Here is a 14477-nt window from a genome sequence, read left to right as displayed (position 1 = left end):
ATGAATTTCTATGGGAATAAGTGAATACCGCAAAATGAACCAGCACAGAATTTAAAATGAAAAATACAGAAGCAATTGTTAACGGAAAATATTTGGTAGGTTGAAACAGCGAGGCGTCGTCCTAGAGCTAAGCTACGCCCATGGAAGGCTTGTATTCTTTCGCGAGAATCTCGGCTTCCGGCTGGTCGCGAAGGCAGCAGGAAAAATTGAAAGCCCTCCCTCTCCGGTAGTGTCCTCGGGGTGCGGCGGCCGCCCGCGTACATACGCGCGTACACGCACATACGACCGCGTAAGTGCGTGCTATAGATTTCGTTCCACTCTCTCTCTGCGAAACGGTGTACTTGTGCGTGCCGCTCCTGTGCGCCGTATTCACTCTCGAGGCCTACCCCGCCGTTGCCGCCGCCGCCGCCGCCGCCGCCGCCGCCGCCCGCCCACCTACGCCGGAGAGAGAGCAGAGAAAGAAAAAAAAAGGGGTGAATTTCTAGGCACGTAAGCGCTCGTGCAACGCACCTAACATCGACTATCTGCGTGCACTTGTGCTCTACGCGCTTCCCACCCTCGCGTCGACCGCTAGCGATGGCCTCAAGACGCCTCGGATCCTCGCTTCGAACTCCATAGTTTTACACGTTTCGCGTTTCTCTCGGGGATTTTCGTCACTTGGAATCATCTAGAGAGTTGACACTTTCGATCTTTTAAAGAATCGATACGAAACTTGATATATCTATTTGATAACATTTTATCATAATAGTTGCGTAAGTCTTTGGGGAATTTATTCTGAAACCCTACGTGTTTTCTTCAACAATTCATCTTAATCTTCTCTCTCTCTGTCTCTCTATTGGTCAGACAGCCAAAAAACGAAAAAAAAAGAAAACGAAACGGCCCATCGCTAGCCGTCGTGTCGGCGTGCACTATCGTCGCCACCCCCGCTGCTCGCGGTAATCCAGGAGTGCGTGGCTTGGCGGGGGGGTTGCACACGCACACGCGGTGGATGGCAACGCGGGCACCGAGGCTACTTGAAGGGTTTCCATTTATATGCGCGCACGCACCCCCGCGTCGAAGGGCGCGCGCGTCCGCGCACGCAGCCCCCGTAAGAGGAACCGGAGCCGCAGAGAACGCGCAGGAACAGGACGGAGCGAGGAGGGCTGAAGTCACCTCTACCCGGTGGAAAGTATATATTACGTCTCCTCTCTTCGTCCCTCCGCCGCTCTTCACGGTGGTAATAGGCCAACCGTGTGTCGGCGTACGCAATTATCCTGCGCGCTGCCGCCGCTGCTTTTCGAGCGTTAGTCGACGAGAATTAGAAGTTTTCACGGATTTCTCCTATCGATCTCGCCTCGTTTCTCGATTAATCGCGAGTGGAGCAGCGAGCAGGAAGATGGACGAGTGCGTAAGACGTTGAGAAATATATATTTTTTTTTTTTTTTGCGTTACTGACGTTGTCGGGGTTCGTTGTAAGGGAAGTTTTTAGAAAAATATTATGCAGAGTACTTTTTCGAACAGAATTTAGTATATTCGAGGGACTGAATTGGCGTTCTGCGTATATAGAAGTGGATCAATTCGCGAAGCACTTTGTAGGGTGGACCGAGTGCAAGAGAGGGTGAAAGGTGAGAGATGACGTTGGACACCTGTTTCGACGCTCTTTTTGGGGTAATAGTTGGAGGGTAGGTTCAGGTTCTTTCCTAGCAAGGGTCATTGGCATAGGGGTTTCGTATTTGTTCCTGCTCGCAGTTAGAACCAGAGGGCTCGAGGACAAGCCTGATTAGTCCAATCAAGCGACGAGCGGTTGGAGGATTCTCAAAATTCTTCGTAACCAAAACAACCCAAGCGATTGTTCACCCAGTCTCGCTATAAATTTCTCCGCTAACTGGAACGAATAAGAAAATTTCTGGCTCCGTCGTTAGTCTTCATTTGTACCCTACCATTTATTACCCTGTTCCAGTTTTCCCGAGCGTTTGCCGTGCAATCAGAGCGAAGAGGTAGGAAGAAATCTCGTGGCGCGCGTCGATTTTTATCCTTCCTATTTCCCGAGCGGCGCGGCGCGCACTGGAAATCCTTTCTGTTCGCGGCGGGGCCGCTTTTTCCCATCCGCCGCGATTATCCGGGAACGTGGCGAGAGGAAAAGTAAGATGCACAGTTATTTTCAGCAACCAGCGAAGGAATAAACCGCGCGGCATTAAGCTCCGCGTCTAGCCGGAAATTCTATCCGGCGATTTTTATAGCCGAACTTCCGGCGAACTCGTTGCCGTTCAGCTTTTATCGAACGGCCTCCGCGCGCGTTCCTCGTCGACCCGAAAACAACGCCCCACGCGTACCAACGGGTTTGATGGAAGATATCGTCGAACGTACCTCGATCTGTGATACTCGAGCGATATCGCAACAACGCGTGGGAGATGTATTTCGTTAGGAACAGGGTGGCGGGGAAAGTTGAAATTTTCCGTCTTCGAAATTGCTTCCGGGTTTCATCCGCGACAGAGAAAATCCCATTCAATCAAAGTCCCCGAGAACTCCGTTTTCTTGAAACCACCCCTACATCCGCCCACGCTCGCTTGGAACCTTGATCGAGGTAACAGCCGAACGCTGCCAACGAATCCGCCACGTAGCGCGTCGAAACCTTGTTTCTTCTTTTCTCAAAACTTTTCAATCTTCTTCTTCTTCTTCCTCTTCTCCGATATTCTTCTATCGTCATTTCGAAAATCTGAATAAATTATCCGAAGACAAAGTTAAAATCGCTCTTCGCGTAAAGAATGAAACACACCAGCTAATTAATAACTTGATACATAATAGGAAGGTCTGACGTTAATTAAACATCGATCAGAAAAAGTGTACAGCTGAAAACCAGCGGCCTGGGTGTCGTCCCTGTCCGATTCGAGGCTTTCTTTCGCTCGCTCTTATCAGCGATCCCCGTCGAGCGAACGGAGCGGAGTGGAGCGGAACGGAACGGAACGGAGCGGACGGGTCCAGCGACGTCGAGCGCCGGGATAAAGTCACGAGCAGTAATTATGAACGATAGCAGGGGAGAAGAGAGGATATAATTGTGATTGATGGAGGAGACGGGGGAGGGGAGGGGGTGACTTCCTTTTAATCTCGAACCTCTAACCCTTTCGTTCGCCCATTGCCGCTTCTGCCGGCGCGTCGACGCGCTGCCTTTATTACCTTCGACCGGATTTTTTCCGGAAACGAAATTCGAACACCTCATCCCCCTGCTCCGTTAAAAGTTAACACCGATTTCGATCAGCCTCGAATCGTTCGCGTCGATGAGTCGTTCGACGCACAAATGTCTACGAATTTTATTCAGAGAGCTCGCTAATTTGCTTCCGCGAATCTTTTTCATATCTGTTATTGTCGATGAATAATATTCGCTCGAGTCGGACTGTTTTATGCTCGACGCGCGGTTTCGTCGAACGCGCTGGCCTCGCAGATTGAAGTTAGGAAGATGAGTAATCCTACGGATTATCAACGCCGTTTTGATTACTCACGTAATCGCGTGATACTAGTAATTTATATCTCCGCTTCCGAGAACCTCCTCGTAATCATGAATGAATACACGTATAGAAAATACATTCGAACAGCGTAATCGTCACGATTCTCGATACACTGCTACTTGAATCATCAATGAGACGCGGTTACTCCTAGTCACGCAGTTGCGTCGCGTCGAAGGCTGTACCGGTATCGCATATTTTCGAAGGGAGAAACGGTGTCCGTCGCAAAACGGACAGGCGTCTCGTAAAAATTTCACGAAACCACGCGAGCGATACGCGTATAGTCGAGGAGGGTCGAAAAATTCTCACCGTTTCACGTAGACGAAACGGTCGGCCACGGGGTTCGAACGGAGAGCCGCGTTAATATTTAATTTGACCCACTTCCGCTTGGCTGACACCCGGTGCACAATGTCCTAAACGCGTTGGTCAGATAGGTCAAGTTTACGAGATACCCCAATTCTCCATAAACCCTTTCCGCTTACCCGAAACATCCCGCGGTCTTGTGTTTTGCTTTCGGTAGGGTCTCTCCTCTGCTCTCCGCCTCTCGTTACTCCGGCTCCGACGTTCGCCCCACGACGCGGACCCTTCCGCTGCATGCCATTTCGGTCTCACCCCGTCGACGCTGTCTGCACCGAACGTTTCGACGAGCCACCGTGGCCATACTGCACCCCTCGACTACACTCTCTTCGAAAAATAGCGTCGATGTCGCGGATATCCGCGTTTAGAATGTTAGTTCGTTAATTAGGGCTTGATTCGAGCGATCGCGTTCTTTATTTAGTAGATTATACATTTCTCGTCCATTTTTATTATTTTAAAAAATTGTTCCTCCTGTACTATGAATCGAAATCCCTGTCGCTTTATCCGAAATTACTCCGCCACCCTCGAGGTTAATACAGAACACACGCTCATCCACCTCGTCTAGGCTCTTAATTCCGTCTAGCTGCAGCAATTTCGCTGGAAACTGGCCTATCGCGTGGTTGAAATTTCTAAAAGCCGAACGCACGAGCCGTGGCGAACGGCGAACAGAAAATTCCCTCGAGGCATCACCCGAGGACCAAGCCAGCCGGGCACAAAAGTTGGCGCATCCCAAGCGAACGATCCAGCAACCCGGAAGCTGAGCAGGCCTCCGCGTCCAACCCCCTCGCTGCCCCCACGGTTTTTTCCTTGGCCGCGCGGAGGTGTGTTACCCGCTGGCAATCTATATAGAGAACGTACACAAGTGCCACGTGCTCGTTGCCGCGCGCTACCGCTCCAAGTTTGCGGGGCATCGATCGTTGCCACGGTCCGGCGTGTACACGCGGTCCTACGCGACTTTCCTCGTGGCCCGCAGGATATCGGCTCTGTGTGCGTGCCCCGTACGCTTGCGCCACTGCCTACGCACGTGCACGCCTACAAACCCACCCTTAGCCACGCGCACCCTCCGCTTCTCTACGTGTACGCGCGTACTTTTACGCGTGCGGGAAAGGGACGATTTTTCCTTTTTTTTTTTTCTTCTCTTTTTTTTATTTATAACCCAAGAACCGCCAAGAGGTACGCGCGTCAAGGCGGAGTCCCGACCGTAGACCTAGATTCTTGATTTTCAATTCGCGAGCGAACGTTGGCGAGTTTATGGGGCCACGGTTTCGATCGAATCGTGCGATAACCTTCCGTCTGTTTCATTTTTTTTTCCCCCACTTTTTGCTGCTTTCCGCGAGCGCGAGAGATGATTTATAGCTTCGAGGAATTATTTCCTCGGCGGGAAGGTTAATTCGAAACTTACATTCGCGTTTCCTAAAGCGTACGTCGCAAGGTTCTCTTATGTTAATCGGTTTTAATCGAGACTATCGAACAGGTAGTTTCACGTATACCAAGACTGTGCTTCATATTCAGAGAATAATCTCAAATTTTCCAGAAATCCTCTTCACCCCCGTCTTAAATCAATAATCTCGCGACAAGAAACGAAGACCAGCCATAAAAATACTCTTAGCGCCATTCGAGTGTATCTCTGCTCCTATAAAAGCTTCCTTAACCAACGGAACGGGAGAATCTCGAAAAGCTAAGTAAACAATCCCCCGTATTTCCTGTGTATCTCTCTGTTTCCTCGAAACAGAGGGAAGGACCGGTTCGATTCGCGTTCTCGCGAGTGCGGCTCGAGTGCGTTTCTAAAAAAGCCGAACCTGGATCCTTAGACGCACACAGAGACTTGGCCGCCTAGCTGGCGCTCCGTGGCACCCCTTCGTGGCGAACGATAGGCGTAGGAGCGAGCGCGCGCGCGAGACCGCGAGCACGCACTTACGCACGATCGAGGCGGATCGTTTCGTCCGCTGTGCGTGGCGCGCACCGTTACCATGACGACCGGTGCCAGTGCCACGCATTGATCGCAGACTCCCGCTCGGCGGTGCGTCGAGTCGAGTGCGTAGAGACGAACCTCCTGACGGAGAAGAAGGGACCGTAGGTAGGCGAGAGAGCGCGCGCGCGCGCTCGTGCACCCTCGAGAACCACCGCACGCACGCACGCACGCATGGAAGAGGTACACGGCCGCTTGGGGATGATGTACGTGCAAGACTTTGCCTAGCTGCCTGGCTACCGTCGAGCGACTTTTGCCTCTTCATCTTCCTTTTTTTTCTTCTTTCTTCCTCTCTCTCTCTCTCTCTCTCTCTTTCTCTTTCTCGCTTTCCTTCTACGTCGCGCTGTTTTTAGACTTTGTGTACCGTGCTCCGCGACTTTTCAGGTTCCTGTACATGCGTGCCATGGTATTAGACGGGAGACCGTGTCGTAAACATTTCGCAACGATAGCTATCGATTTTGCTGAAATGTTGGCACGCGTCACGAAAGAGAATGTCGGACGCGTGGTTTCTTGCGCGCTGGGGGTGAACGGGGGTTGCATTCGATTCTGTGTCTCGGGAATTATTAGTCACAGATCGAGGAAGAATTTTTTCGTTCGGTTCGCGCTCGACAGTTTAATATAGTTACATACATTCTAATTCCTCGTGAACTTTCTATCGTTCCGATATTTATCTGTCACGTTGGTTTGGTAACGGGGAGACAGAGCCATCGATCCATCATCGACGATATTAAATTTCTCGTCCGATTTCCCATTAGGGGATGACGCGCTGCTCCACGCCTGATTCGATTCCGACGTTTCACGTGTAAAGTTGTATAATGTTTGGGGTTTTAGGCGGCTGTAAGGTTTCTCGGAGTTGGTAATCGAGGTGTTTTGTGGAAGTGGTACGTTGTACGATTTCTATTATTTAGGTTAGCCGACAGTTTTCTCGTTTAAACCGTTTACGGCCCACCAGCCGGGCGGGGGTGGTTTTCCTCTTCGCCTTCTACGCGGCGATGAATGAAAATTATCGACCACCCCGGAACGTTCGCCGCGAGATTAGAAAAGGAGACAGCCGGCGTAACGGTGGATGTTTCCAACGATTAATTTATTCCGATTTCCTGGAACGGGAAACATTCATCGAGCCGCGAAAGGTTAATATCTATATTTCACGGAAATGGTTAGGGGAGCGAGCAGAGACAGGTTGGAAAGTCTTGCGTCGATTTCAACCCCGTGCACGATTTACTGAAACGCTATATACCGATCCTCTTTTACTCGCTACGCTCGAAAACCGTGTGCTATCATAGATTGGAGAAAAAATTTTCAAATATTTCTTCCTCGTTAAAAAGACGAGAAAAAGGAACAGCACCCTTACGTTCACCAGCTGTCAAAGCCGTAACAAGCGTATCCGCAACGAACCACGACTATCGCCTCGCATACGATACAACAAACTAGAGGAAACGCGTTGCAAACCGATATCCGAATGGTAGCAGAGTTCCTCTTCGAAGCAATAATTCATTTGCCGCGACTTCCTCGCATCTGCGCTCTCTCCTATCGAAACAGGACTCTACGTCCCGTGATCCGACGATCATGAAACGATCGAATGGCTGCGCAGTGTCCAGATGTCACGCTGTTCGAATGGGAAAGCGTGTACATACGTGGCTTTGGTCCTTGACGAAGGGGGAGGTGGAGGAAAAGGAGGCTCAAGGAGCAGGGAAGTCGACGATCCCCGGACCAGGAACTAGGGATTACCTCGTCTCTCCGTGTCGGTCAGTTTTTGCAGGATCGAGGCGCGTGCCCGGCGTTTAGAGAGTATGCGAGGGACAGGGGGTGGATTTGAGCGGGAAAAATCGACAGCGAACGGAGAAAGGGCAACCGGGGGAGGGAAATTTGGAACAGCTGTTGACACACTGGGAAAGCCTGTAAAAATCATCGACCTCAGCCGTCTAGATGGCTAATTTTAGGGGATACCTGCACCGCGTGGCAGCCAAGCGTGAAATGTCGACGAAACCGGGATCGACGAGCCATTATTCCTTGCTGCAGTTAAACAATCGTGCCTCGAATCGATCTCGAAACATTTTTCTTCGCCAATAAATCATAATGTTCATCGAGTTCGCGATTGATATTTACAGTTTTCTTTAGACACTCGTTTCCATCGACTGGGTGGCGGTAATGTGTAACGATAACGGTCGAATATCAGTGGTTAACGTTGATAAACGAGGGCGTAACGGCGAAGACAGACATCAATCGAAGACGGAACAATGCACGAAAGTTGTCCGAGTAGCTCGAGACCGGACGAGGTGCATGCGCCCCGTAGGCTACGGGTACGGCAGATGTTCCTTGCTGAACGATGAGCCGGCCTAAGTATGAGAAAATATTGATCCTGATACCGTGGACCGGTGGCATTAATTGTAACCTGAAATGCGGCGACGCCAGATTCGGGGCATTCTTTATGGACCCAGAAAGTATAAACGCGCCGCCTGTTCGTGAGAAACCGAACGAGGGCCCGGTCGAGACGCCGTGCTAAGCATTTTGTAACGACCAGCGGGCAGAAGTTTCGCGTGTGAAATCTTATCGAAACCTCGTGGCCCTTTTGCCAATCGAGATAATTCAATGTGGTCCAAATGGACTCGTTTAGGAAATTGTCGCGTATCATCATGGAAGTTATATTCTTCGATTGATCATAAAGTATAAACTCAACGATAATTTAACCACTGCTTGATATTAATTTGAGAAGCGCGTTAATTAGAATGCTTGGAAACTGAACCCACGAGGCAATCGAGCGTGCAGAGTAAGAACGTTCCTCGGTAATCCTTTGGAACGGCGGTCGAGTGGTGGCACCTTGCTGCAAGGGGTGAAGGAAGAGGGTGGTAGTGGCCGGTGAAAAGTCAGTGAATTCGTGGACGGAGTGGGCCCGGATGCGAGGGTGCCAGGGGTTGGTATATATAGGTGTTACGCCCGAAACGGGGGTCCCGTGCGGCTCTCTGGGATAGCCAGGAGCGCGTGCCCTCTTCACTGGAGTAGCCTGCCTCTGAATTAACGCGGTGCCCTATCGGAAAGGGGTTAAATGCTCTTTTCTTCGAGCAGCGGAGCCGTTGACCACCCTTTGCGGTGGAAAATCAACCGGAGGGTTGGGTGGTGGAACGCGCGCGGCTGCCTCTCGGTTACCTCGCTCTTGTCACCCGGTCATATCGGTTCGCTGCGTATCCGACGAGATTCCGCCGTTTGGCTTCGATTCTCTCGCTTCCTCCACCATTACCGAGTCCCGCGAGCGCTCCGCGATAGGCATTCGATCTTTAATTATTCAATTGATCGCGAAACGATCGAATTCAGCTGACAGTTTCGTCATTATTCGAAATGATCAACCACCTATACGGTTTAATGAACACCGGTAACTAACGATTACGTAAACGGAATAGAAATTGAAAAGGAATTCGAGAACGGTTCACACGGGAGACAGCCAGAACGTGCACAATGCGAGATCGAACCTCTCACCTTTTGCCCCGGCGTTTCGTCGTCGTTAGGCTTTTCCCAAAACGCGTCTCTCGGTCCTCGCGGTCCAGGTGAACATCCCCGACGCGACGAGGACTCTGTCTTTCTCTCTCTCTCTCTCTCTCCTTCTCTCCCTCTGTAGACTGGCCCAGCCGAAAAGGACTGGGACCAGGGTGGGGACGGTGATTTTTCATGTCTCGATGCCACGGAACGCCGACAATAGACGCGTGTCACGATGTTGCAGCTGCTTTTGCCACTGTATTCGGTCCCGTGCACATGGCACGCGGGATCGTGGCCGCGCCTCGCAACATCCAAGCGAGCAGCTCCGCGCCGCGGCGAATTAACAACCGGTGAGATCGTCTGGATTTTCACAGGGGGCCTGGAAAATCTCCGTGTGCGCCAAGGGTCGCGGGGACTTCGATGCCTCGCACGGGAGACTTTCCTCTCCGTCGAAACGCGGAAACGAACGATTTTGGGAGGGTGCTTCTCGTGTTAGATCGCTCCGTTCACTTTTTTCATCTCTTCGATTATTATCACCGAGACGAGTACTATATCGCACTTATTTTAATCGCAAGGGGTTTCATGAATCGTATCGTTAGAAAAATTACGCGTACTATGTAAATTGCCGAGTGATGCGATGGATATTTCCAGTGCTGCATACGTAGTACCTTCTACCGTCTATTATACGACGAGGGTTAAGGTTTAATGGCAGTGCGCACACAGAAGGATCATTGAACCTCTACTCACCCTTTGCACGCACGGAATGAAAAAAGAATAAAGCTGCTTAAATATATTTCTTTCCTCGCATGAACGTATACTGGTACCGCATGATGATAATAATAAGATAAATTTGACGAAGCCGATATTATCTACTCGAGGGTTGAAAGTTATTCGAGGAAAGACACGTAACGTCGCGACGGGACTGGTTATTGTGCTGTTTTCTAACTTATTAAATGATACTCGATCTTAACGAAGTTTGCGATGCACTCAACAGCTGCTACTTCACGAGCGGCTCGGATCGATATTAGAAAGAATCCAAGGGACAGATAAGATCGTTCTGTCGGATTTTGTCCTACGGCGAATATCGGGCTAGTCGAGAGCTAAATGTCAGGTAGAGGAGCATCTTTGGACGCGTTGCGTCAGGGTTTCTCCCTGTACCGCTATCCTTTCAGTCATTTCGAACGCGAATGATCAAATACTCCTTTACTCCGTTCCTATCTGCGCTAATAAAAACCGACATTAACCACGAGAAAGCAATATTCTTCCTCCAATTGGAAACGCGATCCTTCCAGCGCGATTATCAGCTGGTCCCAAAGTGGAAACGCAAAGGAAACATTTATCGGACGTGGCTTTCGCGTAAAGTAGCACTTGCGCGAAACAAAACGGTGTCTTTTCCGTCGAAGCAGAGCTTCTTCGTCGCGAAGCTCTCCATCGAGTAGACAGAAGCTCCCCACCCTCTCTCTGTCCACAAAGGCCCTTTCAAGATGCATCGTGCATTTGTCATGCGTCGAAAGTCCCTCCCTTTACTTTCACACCCCCTCCTTCGTTCTTTTTTTTCTTCTTTTTTTTCATACCCACGAGCCACGCGACGATTGAGAGTCACTGATCGAGCGCAACGCACAATGCCTCGTAGACCACTGTAGGTACAGCCGAACGTTCCCACCTACCTGGTCTCGATAAACTGATTTATTTCGACATCATTGTGCCGGGCCCGTAGTCGCATCTGTTCCGGCGAATTTCGTAGCCGAGAGGAGTCCGTGATTCCCGGGTGCCGTTGGCGAAATCGCCGCGATCCTCGATGAAATATACACCCGACGTCCAAGGAAACTTTCTCGTCCTCCTCTCTGCTCTTCCACCTTGCTCTTCCTCCTCTTCTTTACTGGCGTCTAATCGCGATATCCTCGACGAAGGTGTACCACGTTTCGAGTCCATGTCCTCTTCTCTCTCTTCTATCGTTACATAAATAACCGTAACAGGATCCTCTTCATAAAGGGTCTCTAAACTCGGCCATTTGTGAGCCAACACTTTTTCCGATTATACTCCATTCTGCAGAGAACAGATTAAAAATGTTTCTTCAGCGAGATTCTCGCTGGGTTTCTGCTTGGAAAATAGGAGAATCTCAAGATAGAAGAGAGTTGGGAACAGAGGCGCCGCGACGCTGGCGTTGACGTTGACGCGCACCCTGAGAAACGAGGAAGATCCTCGCGGGACCCACCGTCGGTGGAAGGATGCACCTTCTGTCAGCCAGTGGTAGCCCTCGCGCCGTCGACCCTTCCTAGAAGAATACGCATTAATTTATATCCGCATACGACGAGGCATTATTATGTTAATGGCGCGCGGGGTGCAAGCGTCATCCACCGCGCGCGGACGTTTCGCGTTCTATCCTCGCGCGGCTTCAAGTGGGCCCGATTAAATGCGCTCCGCTGTTTTCCACCATGGGAAAATCGTCGGTAGCAACCAACCGTCGAGAATATTTTCGTTTCAGCGGGTCGAAACGCGGTGCTCCTCTTGGCTGTCGCGGTTTTCGAGTGGCTCCTCGGGGTTCTGGAAGTTCATCCCTTTCGAGTTTCGACGGTCCCGCGTTATCTCCGCTCGAAGGGACCGGCTGAGTAATTAGGCGCGTCATAATTACTGTCACGCGTCGCGTTTATCGGTCAAACGAAGATTGAAAGCTTTCTGGTGAATGGAAAGGTAGAAGGGTTGCAGGACTTTCCGTATACTCCAGAATCGGCGGGACTTATGGATCGAGTTCCTTGCGAGGATCGAGGGGTTGGACGAGAGGAGTGGTTCGACGACTTGTTCCGTTCTGATCGCGCGCATCGGGAAGCCCAGTCGTGGCTACCCACCGACAGAATTTGTATATTGGAAAAAAACAACCTCAGGCACAATCTAGACCTTTTTCCGGTACACTGTGCCCGTTCAAACGCGATATAAATAGAATTTTCACGGAAACAAGACAGAGGGAAATGAAACGTCCTCCGAATGGGTGGTTCGATTCTAATTCCGATTTGCCGACGGTTCGATTGAAAAATTTGATACACTCGGTACACTTCCACGAGTCTATTATCGAAGTCCATCAAGGGGTTCATAAAAAGAAACGCGTTTAACCAGCACACAGGCTGATTCGTTCGAATCAAACGACACCACTCCGAGCTACGCGTTTAAAAATCCCTGAATGTGCCCGCACCCATCACGAGTCGTAAGACTACTCGTTAAGAAGAAAAAAAAGTTAGCCCGTATCCGCGGTCTGTACCGCGTCGACACCTTGGATAAACATCAAACTGCTCGACAGCGGACAGCGGATACCCTCATGAACCACTTAACAGGACCATCCGACCTCTAAGAATTCTCTAAAAAGTGAAAACGGAACGGAAAAAGAGGTGCCTCGAGTTTCGCGAGTCCGTCCTTCCTTCCTAACTCCATCTCGACGCATTTCCCGCGGAATTAGACTTCAATTTGCGACGCTACCAACTTTCCTTTCCGGGACTCGTAAAAAAAACTCGTAAAACGTGACCTCGCTACCCTGGAACCGGCGCGACCAATCCCAGCGGCGAGATACGATGTTCTGCCACCGTTTCCCCCTCGCAGCCGCTAACGATTTATTTCGCCGTGCCTCCCGGATTCGATATCAACGACTTTTCGGCCCCTCGGCGCGGTTACAACCCTTCTTCTGCCCCATCGTGCTCCCGCCGAAATCACGAAGGTAAAGAAGGCGTCGCGCGTACGACACGCGGCTAATGCCCCGTGTCCTCCGCGTCCTCTTTGTGGCTGGGCGTTCGTTCCGAAATTTGGGTTAGCGAACCCCGATTAACCCTTCCTGCGGCCGGGTAGCCTGCTGGAGCGTAAGGAACGGACACCGCGGCGTTGTCCTGAAAGAGTTAATATTGTTTGAATAAGCGGTAAACGCGCTTCGCGTCTACCTACGATACATCAGAAATACTTAAGATCGCGTAGGTTTTTTTTACTATCCAAGGCAATAGTTCAAAATGATATGGCTACTGATTTTCCTTTTCATAGAATGTAGTACTTAAAACTAGTTATGTTAATCTTATAGTGTCATTGAACCAGAGTATCATTATTTCATAGATTCTACAAGATAAGGAACAGAGACGTCATCTTCGCTAGAGTATCCGTTGAACGAATAAATATTTGTCGCGAGGGATAACGAAGAATGTAACCAGGAGAGCGCGAAACGAGTAGCGAAAGAAGTCGAGGAAGAAGGCGAAAGCTTCGGTTTCGGTCGAAGCAGGTTCGCAGCATCCCCTTGTTGCTTAGGCATCACGCGAGGGGTTGCAGCCCGGGTCTGTTGCGTCTGCGCGCGGTCCCATCTCCCCGCCCCGCCCGTCGATCTACCCCCACCCTAGAAACGCATCGAAATCTTTCGTACTTCGTCGTGTACTCGGTCAACTAACTCGCTCGCACTGTTTTTCTTTCTTCGTCACCATCTCGTTCGCTTTTTCTGGTACACGTACAGCACAAACACGCACACACACACAGAGGAGAGAATAACAGAGAAACATAGAAGAGACGGAGAGAGAGTGAGTAAGAGACGTGCACGAGCGTACGCTCGAGTTCCCCTTTCCCTTTTCCCTTTCCCTTTCCATCGATGGTCCTGGGGTATATCCTGGGTTCCCGCCATGACGAACGGGATGACACCCGAGAATTGCCGAACAGTCCCGAATCGCGACCGACGGCCGAAACGCGGGCAGCTGCGACTCCGCACGGACAAAGAATACTCTTGGAGCATACAGTCACCGCGCGGCGAGCACACTCACCACGGGGCAGTCCGTCGAACCAAAGGTACGGTGTTTTGATACGTCGTCGACGACAGAAGCCGGGACGACGGTGCACCGGCGACTCGTGTACGCGCGTCTCGCGTGTTCCTCGGTATTCGTTCAGGATACGCCAGGATACGCAGCACCGAGTGCGCACGTAGAGTGAAGTTTCGAACGGAGCAGTTCGAAACGGGGGAGTGCGAGAGGAAACCGAAAGAAAGCGCTGCCGAGCGAGCGAGCGAACGAGCGAGCGAGTGAGTCAGACGGGGAGAAAGAGCGAGAGAGAGAGAGAGAGAGAGAGAGAAAGAGTGTGTGCGTGTGCGAGGTTATGTCGTGTGCGTACGCGAGCGTGCGTGAGTTTGGAGCAGGAATATTAAAAGACGACGCCGGCTCTAGGTGATTTCCTCGATCGACGCGCGGACTCCAATT

This window comes from Xylocopa sonorina, chromosome 7 (genome assembly GCF_050948175.1).
Source record: "Xylocopa sonorina isolate GNS202 chromosome 7, iyXylSono1_principal, whole genome shotgun sequence".
NCBI lineage: Eukaryota > Metazoa > Arthropoda > Insecta > Hymenoptera > Apidae > Xylocopa > Xylocopa sonorina.
Note: the sequence above shows the minus strand (reverse complement) of the source record.